Genomic DNA, 10,284 nt, shown 5'->3' on the forward strand with positions numbered 1-10,284 from the left:
AGAGAGAGAGGGAGACGCAGAATCCGAAGCAGGCTCCAGGCTCCAAACTGTCAACACAGAGCCCGACATGAGCCTCCGACTCACGAACTGTGAGATCATGACCTGAGCTGAAGTTGGCCCCTTAACAGTTGGAGCCACCCGGGTGCCCCAGAGTTGTAGCACTTCTTAAAGGGGATAGAATGCATTAGCCTTTGGGGCTTTTGAAGGGCTCTGGGTTCCCCAAGCAGGCAGAAACTAGAAAGGAACTATCCGCTCAATAACCTGACAATCCCTGAGGCTTGAGTATGGACAAAACAAAGTGAGCTTCTTTCACAAATTAATGAGAAAGTGGGCACCCTCATGAAGGTTTGGTGGAGGACCCTACACAATGGTTGACAAACCTTTTTGTGCAAATGGATTTCTGATCTATCAGACCTCCAGTCATCAGCCTTCAACACTGGCCTGCCTTGAGCCAGAAACGTTTCAGGCTTATGTTTCAATCTGTTGCCTTACACATTCAAAAGAAAGAAACCAAGCCAGGACAAAACAAAAACACATGAAAGAATAATCTGTACATATAGACGAGCAGCAGCAAAAACAAGGTAAGCAGCGGAATACACAGGTTAATGGCAAAAACATTCCTCAAATGGCATACCTCCAAAACAAAGGCCTAGGGATCTTGTACGAAGAGGTAGGTCTAATCAGTCGCCGGATAGTTTACCTATGAACCAAATGGTGTGATTGCTCAGCACAAAGATCTAGGCCAACACAAAGAGCTTTTTGGTTACAAATCCTAGACTAACAAAAAACGTTTAGGAATATGAACTCAATAAAACTAGCCAGAGATCATATTGTTATTGAGACTGACTCACTTGAAAACACATCTGAAGAGTAAGGAGAATTTTGGCACAAGATGCCAGTGAATGCACCTGGAATGCTGGAATCCAGGTTTCCCCAGAATGCCACCAAATGAGGGTCTTTAAAACAATCTCGGTGAAACCTCCAAAAATGTCCAATGAGACCATCACTCAACACATGAAATGAAAAGGCTAAATTATTTGCTTCTTATGGTAAGAGATGCCAGTTAGTCTATTCAAGTGGAACAGATTGCCGGTCTTAGGTAAGAGGGTCAGGAATGGGTAGACTCTCAGAGGCGTAAGTGAGTTGCCATCATCTGTAGAAACATGCCTATTCCGGGGAGGCTTTTGTTGGTTGGGTACCCCTCAGAGGTGTGCTGTTGGAGTGAGTCTGTCCTTGACTGGCTGAGTTTCAGGAGTGAGAGACTGACAGAGTGGTTAGCTTATGAAAGTGTGTTTACCAAAGTGACTTGCTGTTTGACGGAACAGGTTTAAAAGCAGTGTGATGGGGACTTGTTACATGACTTCAGGATCATCAGCCTTTCCTACATTTGTAAGAACTTTTTTAGTCTCAAGTTAAAAAATGAGATAAAAGAAGGAAGAAAAAGTAAGAGAAATACTGGAATCTACTCATGATATCAAAAATGGTCCAGTTTACCATTGTTGAACAGGTGCCAGACTTGGAGTTGGACAGCGAAGTCTTTGGTATGAGCAATACTGCTGTGTTTGGGTACTTTATGTGGTTGAGCTAGTAGAAGGGAAAAAAGGGGGTGCTTCTGGAAAAAGAGTTGTGATTTAAATTGGTACATATTTACATAATTCCAAAATTCCATGCCCTACTGTCATCAATGCTTATTGTACATAATATTCCTTTTTGTGAAATATATTTGTAAAAAAAATACATACATTTTTAGAAAAGAAGAAGAAAAGACAGCATCACTATGATTAACATCTTGATCTTTGGTTTCAGACAGATCTGGGTTTAAGTCCTGGCTCTTCCATTTATGAATTGGGTAACCTGGGGCAAGTTACTCAACTTCCGCAAGCTTCTGTGTTCTCATCTGTAAAATGGCGATAATAAATAACACCGACTTTGCGTGGCTATTGAGAGGATTAAAAGCAGTAAATTATGTAGAGAGCTTCGCATAGTTCCTGGCACAGAGTAGACATCTAACAAATGGGATCTATTATTTTTGTAATTAATAGGAAAAAATATGAAGAACCGCACTAAAATAATTTATGTGTTTTTCTTCTCTTGTTTCAATTTTGTTACTGTGTAAATAAAAATTACTTTTACTACTTTGAAATTTTTTTCCTAACATTTATAACACAAAACCCTACTTAGATCTTCATAGCCCTTTAAGGTAAGAAATATGTTGATAACTATGTTAATATATTAATAGTAAGAAAGTGCTTTACTTGGGTAAGGTAACAAGGGTGTGAATAGGAGGTCAAAGAAATGTATGAATTCATTAAATGTAGCTTAAGTATCCAGGACAGATGGTAATTTATACTCCTAAAGGACTTTCACTCCAGCCACACTTAGTCCCTCTAATGACATAATATGTGGAGGCATGGGCTTCTGCAGCAGAAAATAACAGAGTGGCCAATTAGGACTTGGCCTCCTGAGCCTTACGAATGGCTCTAAGATATAGGGACAGTGAGAAGGTTTGCAAAAGGACAAGTAATACTTTTGTGAAGTTGGTGGCTCGTTCCATTGCCCCCTGGGAGAACAAAACTTCTGCACAGCTCTGGTTGAACAATTATCAATTGAATGAATATACTATAATATGTTTAATCATTTCCTTTGTGGAATAAGTAATTTTCCCCCAACTTTTTTATATTATACATGATAATGCTGCAAGCATCTTTGTGTATAGAACTTTTTTCTTCCATTGAAGCATCATGTTGCCCTGATGATGAGTCCAAACCCTGGAGCTTCAAATCTCAACTCTGCCATTAGCCAGCCATGTGATCCTAAGCAAAATTTTTTTAACCTGGGGCATCCTTCAGTTTCCTCATCTCTAAAATGACGAATAATCAAAGTATGTACTTTATATGGCTACTGTGAAGACTAAATGAGTTAATATATATGAAACACTTAGAAACGTCCCTGGCACAAAATAACATTCTAGGTGGTAATAACTACCAATGGTGACATTTTGTCTTGGGATGAATCTGAAGTTGCAAAGGCATTTATATTTTTATGCTCTTAATATTTCATGCTAAGTCACTTTTTAAGAATTCCTGTTATTCCATCGATTTAGGCCGACATAATTTCTTTTTATTTTTCTACAGCCTTTTTATAGTTTTATGATTTTCCTTATACTTTTAAGTTCATTAAATGTGAGATAGTACCTTATTGTTTTTGTTTTTTAATTAAAAAAAATTTCTTGGTGTTTATTTTTGAGAGACAGAGAGAGACAGAGCATAAGTAGGAAAGGAGCAGAGAGAGAGGGAGACAGAATCTGAAGCAGGCTCTGGGCTCTGAGCTGTCAGCACAGAGCCTGATGCAGGGCTCAAACTCACGAACCACGAGATCATGACCTGAGCCGAAGTTGGTGCTTAACCGACTGAGCCACCCAGGCGCCCCATTACTGAAGGTATTTTTTAAGTTTTCCCTTGTTTGAATGCTCCTAGTGTCCTTTTTGCTCTTAGGGATTTGGTGTTATACTTTAGCTTTGACTAAAGACTGACATATTTAAAATGTTATTAGCTTATCTGTCATATTTAGCACAACTCTCTTAGTTTGTTTTCCTCTTTAGCTTCCTTTATTAATTTTCATCTTATAGAGATTTGAAATGTTTCTATAGTCATACAGATCTATCTTCTATTTTTTTCATTTCTGTTTCCTCTCCTATTTTTCTTATTTTCTTACAATTTGACTTGTTAGTATTTAACTTCCTGGAGTTTTCTCCTAAAAGGTAGAGACTCACTTAGTCATCATTGTATCTATATGCCTAGCCCAGTCCCAGCACAGGGTGAACAACTGAAAAATACTTGTGGAATGTATGAATAAGTGAAGGGGCAAGTTCACAGACTACACAAAACTACGATTGCTTAATAAGATCACGTTTCCTTCCTCTTGGAGTCCAGAGGGTCCAACCATCTGATGACCAGGTTCTCCAGAATGCCATTGTCCCCACCCAGTGTCTCTCCCAAGACCGGCACTGATTTCTCCCTCAATTCACCAAGGCACAGTTAAGACAAGAGGAAAACAGGAAAAATGTACTGTAGATTGAGGGACGCAGTAACAGCACAATACAGTGTAGGTTACAACCACTTCTAGGATGTATTACTTTCAGAACACCCAGTACAGCAGTGGCCAGCTTACCTCCACCCACAACAGAAAATCTCCAGGCGTCTCCAAGCACTGGAATACTGGCCCTAACAACCCATATAGCGGCAATGGGAGTGTGACTGAGTACGTGTTCATCATTGTATGCATGTGGGTGGGTGTGTACTTGCATATACAGGAAAAAGAGAGACAGAGCCAGAGATATTCACAGAGAGATGTCTCCTCTCAAAATCCATGCCCTGCTTCATATGCTTGTGAAGATTCAGTGAGTAAAATAAATTATACAATTGACAGTGGAAACACCCATTCATTCAGAGTGTAATCTGGTTCCCATGGCTCACACAAGGCAGTGATAAAGGTCAGCAGTGTGTTTCCCAGATCGGAGTTTTTCCATCTTAAATAACACTATGTGAAAGGCACCAATGGTCTAACCCAAGTGTTACTGTACCAAGTTCAATCTTGCTGATTCCCTTTCACACTTTTTATCTCTAGTATAAAAAGATCAGGCCTACCCAAAGGTCCAGTATCACAGTCTCCTATAAGCAATCAGTTAGCCAAAACACACACACACACACACACACACACACACACACGCATGCAAACTAGCTATCTAGCTATCTAGCTATCCAAAAAAAAAAAAAAGTACTTGCAAGGACAGGTCAGCCTAAATCCACATTCTAAGGTGCTATTGTTTGAATATTTGCATTCCTCCCCACCAAAATTCATATGTTGAAGTCCTAACACCCAATGTGATGGTATGGAGCAGGTGGGACCTTTGGGAAAGTACATAAATTAAAAGGTGGAGCCTTCATTGAGGTGCCTGGGTGGCTTAGTCAGTTAAGCGTCCGACTTCAGCTCAGGTCATGATCTGACAGTCCGTGGGTTCAAGCCCCACATCGGGCTCTGTGCTGACAGCTCAGAGCCTGGAGCCTGTTTCGGATTCTGTGTCTCTCCCTCTCTCTCTCCTTCCCTGCCACCACCCCCCCCCCACGCCCATGCTCTGTCTCTGTCTCTCAGAAGTGAATTTAAAAAAAATTAGATAAAAATTTAAAAAAAAAAAAAAGGTGGAGCCCTCATGAATGGGATTAGTACCTTATAAAAGAGGCTCCAGAGATACTCCTGGGCCTTTCCACCATGTGAATATACAATGGGAAGTCTGCCACCAGGAAGAGGGCCCTCATCAGACAGGCTGACACCCTGATCTTGGACTTCCAACCTCCAAAACTGTAAGAAATAAATTTGTCTTGTTTATAGCTACCTGGTCTGGTGTTTGGTTATAGCAACGTGAACAGCCTAAGACACAGGGACATATTTTTCCCCCTTGGTTTCAAAAGGACATACACCAGTCAATACAAACAATTTATGCTTCAGAATTAAACTTTTCAGCTTACTGGAAACTTCCGTCTCCTCCAAAAGCAACAATCGTGTCCTTGTTCTACATTTATGTAATTAAAAGGGTTTATTCTGATGCTTTTCTCAAAACTAAGAAAGTCTTCCCCAAAAATGAATAGATGACTCCATCTCTACAAGAAAAAAACTGGAAACTTTTCAATAATGCCAGCTTTCGAAAATGGTAAAATCCTGATAGGCAGCCTCTTGAGGAAGGGATAAAAATGCAGTTTGAGGTGAAGGCCTAAGTTGATTTTTCTTCATATTAATATCTATTATTCTTATGAGTTCTTAAATCATCTCCTTTCTCCATCATTTGAGAAGACTGGGTTTATGTATTAAGCATCTATATAAGCTAGGTTTTCTATTCCTTTTGGTTACCCTTAATTTCATTTATGAACTCATATCATATCATTTCCATTCATTTCCTTTAAAATTCTAGTATCTACCAAATATTGTTCCTCCTCATTGTTCTTTTTTTTATAGAGAGAGAAGGTAATATAGTTGACCATTGACCAATGTAGGGATTAGGGGCACTGAACCCCTGCACAGTTGAAAATCCACATGTAACTTTGGCTTCCCAGAAACTTAACTACTAGTAGTCTACTGTTGACTGGAAGCCTTACCCATAACATAAACACTCAATTAACATGTATTTTGTATGTTGTATGTATTATATACTGTATTCTCACAATAAAGTAAGCTAGAGAAAAGAAAATGTTAAGAAAATCATAAGGAAGAGAAAATACAGTTATAGCACTGTACTGCATTTAATTTTTTTTAAGTTTTTACTTAAATTCCATTTAGTTAACATACAGTGTAATATTAGTTTTAGGGGTACAATCTATGTACTGTATTTATTTTTAAAAATCCATGTGTAAGTGGACCCACCCAGTTCAAACCTGTGCTGTTCAAGGGTCAACTATATTTGATAATTCTGTTCATTTGTTTTGCCAAAACAGTTCTGGAGTCATTTTATTGAACTCTCTAAAATATTCTGTAGTTTAAAAAAAAATTTTTTTTCAATGTTTATTTATTTTTGAGACAGAGAGAGACAGAGCATGAACAGGGGAGGGGCAGAGACAGAGGGAGACACAGAATCTGAAACAGGCTGCAGGCTCTGAGTGGTCAGCACAGAGCCCGACGCGGGGCTCGAACTCACGGGCCGTGAGATCATGACCTGAGCTGAAGTCCCAAAGTCGGACGCTTAACCGACCAAGCCACCCAGGCGCCCCTATTCTTTAGTTTTTAATGGGAATATGTTAAATTTATATATTTATTTGGGAAGTGCCATCTCTACTATCCAGTCACAGTATGTCTCTGTATTCATTTGGTTTTTTTAATTCTTTTGTTAAAGTTTTTTTTATAATTTATTTTATGTGTCTTACATTTTCCACATTAATATCCATATATTTTATAATTTACTGACATTGTCAATAAGATCTTTTTAGTTATCTTTTCTAGTTGGTTTTTACTGATTTTTAGGAAAGATATGTGTGTTTATAGATTTATCTTGTGTTTTCCCATCTCATTAAATGCGTTAGACATTTCAAATTCTTCTGAGGAGGGTGAGAATGCCTTAATTTGGGTCTTTTATTTCTTCAAATAACATTTCTGTCTATTTCTCTCCCCCACCCCACCTATATTTAGTTTTCATTTCTTTTGGAGATCCTTCCATAATAAAAATAATTTTGGGGTACCTGGGTAGTTCAGTTGGTTAAGCATCTGACTTTGACTCAGGTCATGATCTCATGGTTCATGAGTTCAAGCCCCACATCAGGCTCTGCACTGACAGTGCGGTGCCTGCCTGGGATTTTCTCTCTCTCTCCCTCTCTCTCTGCCACTCCCCCACTCACCCTCTCTCTGTCTCTCTCTCTCTCAAAACAAATAAGTAAACTTAAAAAAAAATAACTTTGAGGGGCTCCTGGCTGGCTCAGTTGGGAGAGCAGATGACTCTTGATCTTTGGGTCATGAGTTTGAGTCCCACATCTGGCACAGACATTATAATATATATATATAATACACATACATATATATATGATAAAATAAATTTTTTAACATTATATTGGCAAATACTGAAGACAATTTCTTAAAGGAAAATATTGCTAGATTTGCTCTACATTATAAAATTGACTCAATATTAAATTCTTTTTTTAATGTTTATTTATTTTGAGTGAGAGAGAGAGCATGAGCAGGAGAGGGACAGAGAGAGAGGGAGAGAGAGAATCCCAAGCAGGCTCCATGCTGTCAGTGAAAACCGGATGTGGTACTCAGTCTCACAAACCATGAGATCATGACCTGAGCCGAAATCAAGAGTCAGCTGCTTAACTGACTGAGCCACCCAAGGGCCCCAATATAAAATTCTTTTTTTTTTTTAATTTTTTTTTTAACGTTTATTTATTTTTGAGACAGAGAGAGACAGAGCATGAATGGGGGAGGGTCAGAGAGAGAGAGACACAGAATCCGAAACAGGCTCCAGGCTCTGAGCTGTCAGCACAGAGCCTGACGCGGGGCTCGAACTCACAGACCGCGAGATCATGGCCTGAGCCGAAGTCGGCCGCTTACCGACTGAGCCACCCAGGCGCCCCTAAAATTCTCAATTTTTCCTTTTTTATGTCAAGAAAGAGCAAGCCTACATCTCACTTTTAAGGTGTTTAAGTCTGAATATTGAATTTTATCAAATATCATTTGGGGCTTTTATTGCTGTGACTGTATGATTTTATTATTGAAATTATTGATATGTGGCTTTTATTTTGATAATTTCCCTTTGATTGAATCACTCATTAATTCAGAGAGAATGTCTTTGATTCCCCAGTCTGCAGTAGCCTCCCACCTCTCTGTCACATTTCTCACTGTATTCTCTTCATGGCAGTTACTGCTATCTGGAATTATCTTGTTTATATGTTTATGCATTTATTGTCTGTCCCCTACACGTAGAGCCCTAATTGGCACTGCTGCTTTGAAATCCTGACTGGTCAGACCATCGTGGCCACACTACATTGTCACATACCATGATCTAGCATTACAGAGCCATCTTGGAGCTAATGAAATCCAAAACTGCTTCCTAAATCCTGTCTTTTCCTGCAGACCTATTTGCAAGGCATCTCTGTGCAGAAGTGGCCTTTGACTCAGGAGACAGCACTATGTAGAACTGACAGTTTTCAATTTCTGAGCTAAAGTTCTAAGCTGCTGTTAAGTCTTGCTGCCACTGGACACAGAAAGATCCAGAATTTATATATACACTTTTATTCAGAGATTGTACAAATAAGAAGACATCATCCTTAAATATTTTTAGCAAAATAGAAACCATTTCTAAGCCAATAATAAGATCAAGATATCCGCACTGGATAAGAAGTAACACTTGGATTCCAGCCCAGATATTTTCATTTATTTACCATGTGACCTTGGTCAAGTTATTTATCCTCTTAGATTTCTCCTCTGTAGAATGAGGGAACTGCATTAGATTTATCAATGCCTTCCAGCTGCAATTCGAAATGAATAATTCATTAGAGAAAATTTATAAAATTAATATTAATAAACTACTCTTTTTAAATCTAAGAAGTTAAAATAAACCTTGGTAAACCTTCAGGTACTGCCATCTTACCAGAATATGATGGTAGCTTTGTGGGATTTTTATGCCCAAAACCATCAAATCATCTCTTCAAATTAAATCACATGAATCAAACGATTTAGAGATATATTTCTGCAGTGGAAAACTCTGGTCATTGCCTGGGCCCTAATGCTTATTCTAGAAACTGCTCCTCCCTCTTTTGTCCCCCCTCGCACCACAGTGCAGTCACAGCAGGGCAGTCCTATTGCAACATGACTCTTCCTTCTGGCCACAGTTCATCACCTGTGGTCCAAGTTGGACACCTCATTCCTAAAGGCCAGGAAGTCCCATTCGCAGGAATTTGGGTCTTAGGGAGGAAAGAAAATGGAGACTTGGTCCCTAATGCTTGAAACCATAAATGTACACCCTGCGGATGCCAGGCAGGCATGGTCTCCATGGGAAAGATGGTTTACAGAAACAGGAGGCAAGCAGAGGATCTAATATTTCTGGTCCGTAGACAAACTGTATTACTATCCCTAGAGTAGACTGTTTAACTCTTCTTTGAGAAATACCCCAGTGTACTTTCAGTAAGTTATTTTTGCCTTAGCTGGTGAGAATCTGCTTTGTTGCCCGCTACCCTCACCAAAAATCTAAAGTAATACAACTTCTATCCAAATAGATCAGAATCTCTTGTCTTCAGATAATCTCGCTGCCAGGGATGACTACTTCTCTCATAGCCTTGTTCATCTCTGTGACTTCTCTAATACCGCCTTGAGTTATCTGTTCATGCCACTTCTTTTAAATTGAAGGATTCCCATTAGCTTAACTAGCAAAAGATGTACTTTCTGAAGTACAACTAAAATTGATCTGTATGATTTCGAGATATCTTCACCTTGTTTCTTTCACTACTGAGTCCTTCTCCTTCAGATTATGTTGCATAGAGCACTATAGTTTCCTTAAAAGAAAATTCTATAGAGCAGATCAGTAGATGGTATTTATATCTGCTATCTATATATTTCTGTTGCACTTGTAAGAAGGGCCTTAACTTCATTTACTTAGATCTTGAGGTGAAAGAAAAAAATAAAAGATGTGTAAGAAATCATTATTGAGGGACGCCTGGGTGGCTCAGTCAGTTAAGTGTCTGACTTCAGCTCAGGTCATGATCTCACCACTCATGGGTTCAAGCCCAGTGTCGGGTTCTGTGCTGACAG

Source organism: Prionailurus bengalensis, chromosome A1 (genome assembly GCF_016509475.1).
Source record: "Prionailurus bengalensis isolate Pbe53 chromosome A1, Fcat_Pben_1.1_paternal_pri, whole genome shotgun sequence".
In the NCBI taxonomy this organism is placed as follows: domain Eukaryota; kingdom Metazoa; phylum Chordata; class Mammalia; order Carnivora; family Felidae; genus Prionailurus; species Prionailurus bengalensis.